The sequence below is a fragment of the Arachis ipaensis genome, chromosome B02 (genome assembly GCF_000816755.2).
Source record: "Arachis ipaensis cultivar K30076 chromosome B02, Araip1.1, whole genome shotgun sequence".
NCBI classification, from domain to species: Eukaryota; Viridiplantae; Streptophyta; class Magnoliopsida; order Fabales; family Fabaceae; genus Arachis; species Arachis ipaensis.
Genome location: NC_029786.2, coordinates 11,162,970 through 11,172,349, shown reverse-complemented (window position 1 = coordinate 11,172,349; position 9,380 = coordinate 11,162,970). Strand labels below are relative to the sequence as shown.

The window sequence follows — 9,380 nt, the reverse complement described above, 5'->3', positions numbered from 1 at the left end:
GACACAGGTTCGAAGACTCAGTTCGAAGTTGTGGACGATTATTAGTCTTATTTGAGTTAAGTTTATGTGTTGAGTCGCTTTTGTGTAATATTTATTACTATTACTAATTATGTGATTATTATTACTAGGTATTCTTTGATGAATGATTCTGATTATTAACAAAAAAGATTTTCTTTTGGAATTTTCTCAAAAACTGAAACCCAATATTGACATTGCATAAGGATATGTGTCAAAGGAGGGGTTTAGGTGTCATGTTTCCTTTCCTTTCCCTTTTCTCTTTCTTAATCCATTCGGTCATAATAAATGGCATTGGATGATAACTCATGATTAAGTGCCTTTGGTCTTCCCAAAACTTTCCGGCTTCGATTTCTTGTGATACGTAACTCCAATAAAAAATCTAATCCGATAAAAGTGTTCGTATCTTCCTCCTCTACGTGTTGGCGTTATATTTGTCCGGTGGAAGTCGACGGTGACGTAGCTCCTCTACCCCTTGAGTTTGGCCAACTGGAGTTCAAACCAGAAAACCAATATCAATCACAAAATCAATATCAATCACAGCTTCAATTCAAACTCATCATTCAGTCATTCCAAACAATCATAAATTATTTGCAAATATCCACTAGACTTCCGTGGCATTCATAATTTAAAACAGTTAATTTCAAAATAAAATCCCCTACCTTTGTATGAAATCAAAATCATCGAAAGCTCCGGAAAAGCTTTCTGACTGGGTTGCTGAAGGAGAAAGCGTCAGAAATCCTCTGTGCTTCCTAGAACTCCAGTTAGCCGAACTCAAAGGAAAGAGAAGCTACGTCACCGTCAACTTCTACCGGACAAAAATAACACCAACACGTAAAGGAGGAAAATACAAACATTTTTACTGAATTAAATTTTCTATTGGAGTACGAATTTAAAGAAATCGGAAAAAGAAGATGTTGAAAAGTCACGGTCTCTCCCAAGGGTTACTCTCGGCTCTCTCTCTCTTTTTTGAAAGTTCAACTCGGTTATGAGCTGAAGAAAGAAGATCAGAGGGTGATAGAAAGTCCTACTGCATGACAGACACTCAGAGTATGCAGTAAAGCATAGTCAGTCCATTCCCAAGGCTCTAACAGGGACGAACTGCTCTGATTGGAATCAGAGCAGTTCGTCCCTGTTAGAGCCTTGGGAATGGACTGACTATGCTTCATTGCATACTCTGAGTGTCTGTCATGCTTTATAACTTGTTCTGATAACAAGAGTTTATGTATTATATGCATGACTGTCTGATGATTAACGCTATTAGTTTACCGTTGCATATCTCATGATATTAAGTTTGGCCAACTTAATACTGATGATTTGTGTTTACGGAAATACTAATGGGTTATCATGGGCGAAATAGAAGTAATAGATAATGCGAATCACGGGATTTGGGAACGTTAGAGGTTAAGTTTTAGGGGTAAGCTTCGTTTCAACGTATAATCCTTACTTGTGCTAATGTAGCTTGAAGTCATCTCTTCCTTGATTGCTTGTAGTGAAATTCTTTGTTTCGAACTTAATTTTTAAGAAAACTATTTTTTATTATTATTATTATTATTATTATTATTATTATTATTATTATTATTATTATTATTATTATTACCGAAGCCTTCTGAAGAAACAAAAGAAAAGAAAATGAAATTTATGCATGTATATATATATAAACCAATGCCACGTTTCCTTTATATAAGCAAAGCACTAATGACACATGATCACCTTTCATTCCATTATTCATCATTCCCTTTACTTCTTCACCGAACCACTTGGAAAAGAAATAGAGAGAGAGGGACGTAAGCTCCATGAAACCGAGAGCTTTTGGTTTTAATTTCTTAAAATCCGTAACTCCAATAGAAAATCTAATCCGATAAAAGTGTTCGTATCTTCCTTCTCTACGCGTTGACGTTATTTTTGTCCGGTGAAAGTCGACGGTGACGTAGCTCCCCTACCCCTTGAGTTCGGTTAACTGGAGTTCTAGGAAGCACAGACGATTCTGACGCTTTTTCTTTCAGCAGTTCGGTCAGAAAACTTTTTCGAAGGTCCCGTTAGTTTGATTTCGTATGGAGGTAGGGTTTGGTAACTTTATAATAATTAAATATGAGTTTGATAAGTGAATGTTGATTTAGTTGATTATTGCTTGAATTTGAATGAGTTTATGTTAAATTATTGTTGAATTATTGTTGTTTGCTTGGGATTTTGATTCAAAAATCGGCACGTGTGATTATGAAAAGGTCACGAGAGGGTGATGATAATATGGTTATGATGTCGAAGGATAAATGTTAATAAGCCGTGGGCTTTGTATGTGAATGATTATGCGGGACGCCCGTAAATATGGAATGGCGTCCAAGAGAAATGGTCACATTCTTCAGCTGGAGAATCAGCACCTGCAAGTACTTGCAGAGGTCATGTTCGGCATACTTCAGCTGGAGAATCAGCACCTACAAGAAGTGGAAACTTGCAGAGGTTATGCCGCTGGAATGCCTTATCTGACTTGCGAGTCGGATTGCGTCGGGTGCGGGTCGAAACCGACAAATGAGCTTATTACCTGCGATAGGAATAGACATGCATCATGCTTGTTTGCGCATATTTCTGTGCTATGTAACTCTGTGATTGTGTGTGTGTGCTGCATGACTGATTGACTTCTGAGTTCTTTTATTATTCATGCTTATAAGTGTTTTGTTGTTAGTTGCGGTCGGTTAATAATGGCAAAATGAACTTAACTTCTAACCCCGACCCTACTAAGAACTTCCCAGTTCTTACCCCCTACCTCCACCCCTTTCAGCTACAGGTGCAAAGGCTCATTGTCAAGTTACGGGAGCACAGAGGAATATGTTTATAAGTTGAGTTGTTAGGATTTGTTTTCCCTAACTTTTAGCACCTCATGATCATACTAAAAGTCCGAGTGCTACTTACCTCTAAACCTTTTTATTATATACTATCTTTATTTAATATTGAGCCTTCGCGAATACGAACCGAAACTTTAATTAAGAAAACGAAAAGAGACTTTATTTTACGCTACTAAATCACAAAAGTATATATATTCACATAGTATTAAATACATAAACTTATTTCAAGATTCCCAAAAACAAATCCTACCCCTCTAAAAACTCTAACTAACAAGGCGAGGGGAAAACAAATCCTAACAACTCAACTTATAAACATATTCCTCTGTGCTCCCATAACTTGACAATGAACCTTTGCACCTGTAGCTGAAAGGGGTGGAGGTAGGGGGTAAGAGCTGGGAAGTTCTTAGTAGGGTCGGGGTTAGAAGTTAAGTTCATTTTGCCATTATTAACCGACCGCAACTAACAACAAAACACTTATAAGCATGAATAATAAAAGAACCCAGAAGTCAATCAGTCATGCAGCACACACACACAATCACAGAGTTACATAGCACAGAGATATGCGCAAACAAGCATGATGCATGTCTATTCCTATCGCAGGTAATGAGCTCATTTGTCGGTTTCGACCCGCACCCGACGCAATCCGACTCGCAAGTCAGATAAGGCATTCCAGCGGCATAACCTCTGCAAGTTTCCACTTCTTGCAGGCCATGAATAATAAAAGAACCCAGAAGTCAATCAGTCATGCAGCACACACACACAATCACAGAGTTACATAGCACAGAGATATGCGCAAACAAGCATGATGCATGTCTATTCCTATCGCAGGTAATGAGCTCATTTGTCGGTTTCGACCCGCACCCGAAGCAATCCAACTCGCAAGTCAGATAAGGCGTTCCAGCGGCATAACCTCTGTAAGGTTTCAACCTCTTGCAGGCACTGATTCTCCAGCTGAAGTATGCCGAATGTAACACCCTAACTATCAAAATGTCACACTTCCGGCTGCGCCACTCTGATAGCTCGGGTATTACGACGACTCTTATAATATTTAATACTAGCGACAGCTTCGATCTCCCTTCTCCGTTGCGTTCTACTCCTCAGTGACAGACCTCCATTGATGGCGACATTGAAGACCCTGACAACGACGCATGCAATTCGGCAACGGTGACACTCCATCAATCAGCGACGGCTTCGCGGGCAGGGTGCAACGGCGCAGGCGACGCGACCTCTTTCTCCCCACGTCTCTCACCTGCATCTCGACAGCGACCATGGAGGCGCGGCAGAACGAGGCTGAACGGGGGTGCTGTAGTTCAATGACGGCGCGGTCGAGGTGGCAACAGCTCCCTCTGGCTCTCTTTCTCTCTCAGACGCATCTCTGTCTCTCCGATCGCAACCTTCTTCTCTCGTCTCCCTTAATCCGTCTCTGTGTTTGTGTGGGTTTGTTTGTGTGTGTGTGTGTGTGTTTTGGGAGGAGGAGAGAAGTGAGGCGGTTAGGTTAGGGTGATTTAGAGCAAAATTAGGGTTTCGATTTGGGAATTAGGGTTTTATGTATGAAATTGTGGATTTTGGACAATTTAGTAATTTTAATAAAATTAAAGGGTAATATAGTAATTGAAAACTAATTTTGAATCCAATAGTAATATTTATAAAATTATCATTTAATCATCAATTTACAAATTATTTTCAACTCGATACACTAATTCAATATTTGGAGATAATCAAATTAATTTTCTTTAAATTATAAAATAGAGCTAAAAATCTAATTATTCAAATTAAAGCATATAAAATTCTTATTATCATTCAATTACCAAAGCGTTAAATCATATATAAGAAATTGCTTAATTGATATATAAAATCTCTTAAAAATATAATTTCAATTAAATATAATAAATTATAAATAAATTTCTTATTTAATTTTTACAAATTCGGGGTCTTACATCCTACCCCACTTATTAAAATTTTCGTCCTCAAAAATTGATATGAAATGGAAAAGGTTTATATCAACTTCACCTTTTTTAACACATTTAAGGAAGAAGCAAAAATATGTCAGCATATATACATATATACAGTTTTCAAATACTTGGATTATCGTATGACATAAAGATACAAGGGTAGAAAGTGTGATTGCAAAGAAAAAGTTACAAGGCAGGTATCCAAGAAATTTAAGAAGACATATGCAGTTAGGATCAAATGAGAAAGCATATGAACAGGGAACAGGGCTGGAGAATAATCAATTTATTTTTCAAGAAAGAAATCTGAAACAAGGATTTCAATGTAAACCATGAAAGAACAAGATACGCAACTAAGTAACCTCGAGATGCAACCTCTAATGTTTCCCAAACCCCACGACATTCGTCATCTATTAGTTCTATTTCATCCATGACAACCCATTAGTATTCCCATATACATAAATCACTAGTATTAAGTCAGCCAAACTTAATACTAGGAAGTATGCAATGATAGACTAACAGCTTTAATCATCAGATAATCATGCATATAAAATTCAAACTCTTGTTATCAGAACAAGTCACAAAGCATGATAGACACTCAGGGTATGCAATGAAGTATAGTCAGTCCATTTCCAAGACTCTAACAGGAATGAACTGCTCTGATACCATAATGTAACACCCTCACTATCAGAATGTCACACTTCCGGTTGCGCCACTCTGATAGCAAGAGGTATTACGACAAATTCATGTACTTAATAATAAAATATGAGCCTTTGACTCGAAACCGTGTCGCTATTTTATTTGAAAAATCGGAAAAATACTTTTACAATAAAATAAACAAGCATATACATAAACAAAACTTCTTACTCAAGTAACTTTACATATTAGATACATACAAATCATACAACTCCTATCCCTCTTACAAAAATTATAATATTAATGGCAAGAAAAAAATAATAAGAACTAAACTAATACATCCATATCGCATAAGTTAAACAAAAAAAAAAAAATTTCATAAGCGTTTTCGTCCGTTTCCTGAAAAGAAAGTCTGTAGGGGAGTGAGAACATCGTCCTCGAAAGGGTTCTCAGTAGAGGATTTTTAAAAATTGTCGTAAGAAGATATTATAATTAAAACTATTTTCAAAACAGTGATTATCAACTTATTATTCAAATCTAAAATTCGTATTTCTCTTACAAAAATTTCATGTAAAATAACATTTTAATCAAAACTTATCTCAAATCCAGTCAAATCATGGCCTCCGGCCCAAACATAACCAAATCTTGGCCTCTAACCCAAATCAAAACAATTCACCATCGAAACTCAATCTCAACATAATCAATCACAAACACAATCAAATTCAAGGCAAACACATATACAGAACAGTTACCAGTTAAACAGAATTCATCAAACAAGCAAACTAAAACACTTAAGCAGACCCAAACAAAGCACACAAATGCAACATGATGCATGTCTATCCCTAATGCTGGTAATGAGCTCATTTGTCGGTTTCGATCCGCACCCGACGCAATTTGACTCGCAAGTCAGATATGGCATTCCAGCGGCATAACCTCTGCAAGTTTCCACTTCTTGCAGGCGCTGATTCTCCAGCTGAAGTATGCCGAACATGACCTCTGCAAGTACTTGCAGGCGCTGATTCTCCAGCTGAAGTATGCCGAACATGACCTCTGCAAGTACTTGCAGGTGCTGATTCTCCAGCTGAAGCATGTGCCACTTTCTCCTGGAAGCCATTCCATATACACGAAATTCCCATACAATTACTCACACATCAAGCCCACGGCTTAACTTTTCACAACGACACTATAACTATTTACTCTCTGTCACCCTCTTGTGACCTTTTAATTATTTCATAAGTACACGTGCCGATTTATCTTCTCTTTTTCTTTTAAAACTAAAACCACATCTTTATGCCATTCTCCAAAATCTTTAAAACAATTAATAATCCAACCGACTCCAGCAGCAAAAACATTTCTTTAATAATTCAAAATCAGTTAATATATTTCTTAAAACTTTTGAAAATTTCATTTCTTACTCCCAAAATAATCAAAGCATCCCAGCTAGTTGTTCATACATAACTGAATCAAAATCTCAAGCAAACAACAATAATTCAACAATAATTTAACATAAACTCATTCAAATTCAAGCAATAATCAACTAAATCAACATTCACTTATCAAACTCATATTTAATTATTATAAAGTTACCAAACCCTACCTCCATACGAAATCAAACTAACGGGACCTTCGAAAAAGTTTTTTGACCGAACTGCTGAAGGAAAAAGCGTCAGAAATCGTCTGTGCTTCCTAGAACTCCAGTTAACCGAACTCAAGGGGTAAGGGAGCTACGTCACCGTCGACTTCCACCGGACAAAAGTAACGTCAACGCGTAGAGAAGGAAGATACGAACACTTTTACCGGATTAGATTTTCTATTGGAGTTACGAATTTCAAGAAATTAAAACCAAAAGCTCTCGGTTTCATGGAGCTTACGTCCCTCTCTCTCTATTTCTTTTCCAAGTGGTTCGGTGAAGAAGTAAAGGGAATGATGAATAATGGAATGAAAGGTGATCATGTGTCATTAGTGCTTTGCTTATATAAAGGAAACGTGGCATTGGTTTATATATATATACATGCATAAATTTCATTTTCTTTTCTTCTGTTTCTTAAATAGTTAACTATTTAATTTTAAAAAAATACGGGATCTTACATCCTATTCCACTTATAAAAATTTTCGTCCTCGAAAATTGATATAAATTGAAAAAGTTTCATATTAACTTTCCTTTTAAACATGTCAAAGAAAAACAGAAAGATTTAACATGTTCAATTTTTTCAAACGTGAGAGAAATCATATCTTATGAATGACAAGATATGGTCGGGAGTTATTCAAAACACATCTCAAAAAAGAAGTTCGAAACAAAGAATTTCACTACAAGCAATCAAGGAAGAGATGACTTCAAGCTACATTAGCACAAGTAAGGATTATACGTTGAAACGAAGCTTACCCCTAAAACTTAACCTCTAACGTTCCCAAATCCCGTGATTCGCATTACCTATTACTTCTATTTCGCCCATGATAACCCATTAGTGTTTCCGTAAACACAAATCATCAGTATTAAGTTGGCCAAACTTAATATCATGAGATATGCAACGGTAAACTAATAGCGTTAATCATCAGACAGTCATGCATATAATACATAAACTCTTGTTATCAGAACAAGTTATAAAGCATGACAGACACTCAGAGTATGCAATGAAGTATAGTCAGTCCATTCCCAAGGCTCTAACAGGGACGAACTGCTCTGATACCATCTGTAACAGCCCAGACCACCCGCTAGCACGATATTGTCCGCTTTGGCACACAAGGCCTCACGGTTTTGCTTTTGACGATAGGGATGCTAGCCGAAGCCCCCCACACTCACTCGTCAAAACGCGTCATGCTAGGGAGAGGTATCCACACCCTTATAAGGCATGCTTCGTTCTCCTCTCCAACCGATGTGGGCCTTACAATACTCAAGTACTTGCAGGCGCTGATTCTCCAACTGAAGCATGTGCCACTTTCTCCTGGAAGCCATTTCATACACACGGGCGTCCCCGCACAATTATTCACATATAAAGCCCACAGCTTAACATTATCCCATTGGAACCAAAACCATTTACTTTCCGTCACCCTCTCGTGACCTTTTAAACATTTCATAATCACACGTGCCATGTTCTTTTCTCATTCTTTCTTTTTCTTAACAAACCAAATTCATATCATAACTTAAAACAAAATTTCTTCTCAAAAGAGTGAATTTAAAAGATTATAATTTTCTTAATAAATCGGATTGAACATAACTCTTTCCGTAATAATTCAAAAATCAAACAATATTCATAAATCAGATTGGCAATTTTCAATACAAAATACGTTTCTCAATATGAGTAAATATGTAAATAAAAATGTTTTCCACTATAAAATCATGTTTCAAAATAAATTTATAAATCAGATTTTCGAAATAATACCACGTTTTCGGTTACTTTTACATAGAATTGGGCATAATCCCTCTTAAAAATTGGACTTCACCACCCATGCGGGCTCCCTCAAATTCAGTTAATATAGGCTCGTACAACTGTATCCTTGAGTTCTAGGAGGCACGGACGATTTCTGGCGTTTTTCTCTTTAGCAGCTCGGACGAAAAGTTTCTCCAGAGTTTTCGTTGTTGTAATTTCTGTACGGAGGTAGGGTTTTAATAAATTTTCACCGGTTAAATTAGTATTTGATAAGTGAATTGATGTTGTGATTACCTGTCGATTTAATTTATATTGATATTTGTGATAAGTTTGAGGTTTGAAGGATTTAAGTGCAGCCAGGAACTGAGTTATTCTGATGATTGTGATTTCTGGATTACGGTAGGATAATTTGAAAATGTTAAAAGTTGCCGGTTTGATTTATTGAAAATGATTTGAGAAGAGTGTGGAAAATAGTTTGGATGAGAGTTAAATTGTATCCTAAGGAAAAATCTGAGAAAAGAACTTGGACAGGAACAATAAAAGAAAAGGTAGTAACATAAGTCGAAGCAAAT

General features: G+C 36.7%; 1 long non-coding RNA gene across 1 annotated transcript; it reads right to left on the bottom strand.

Moving 5' to 3' along the window:
• Window positions 358-1,033, bottom strand: LOC110268706. Its single transcript, XR_002357078.1, has 2 exons — window positions 678-1,033; window positions 358-504 (listed from the first exon to the last, which is right to left on the bottom strand). It is a non-coding gene; the product is annotated as an uncharacterized LOC110268706 (long non-coding RNA).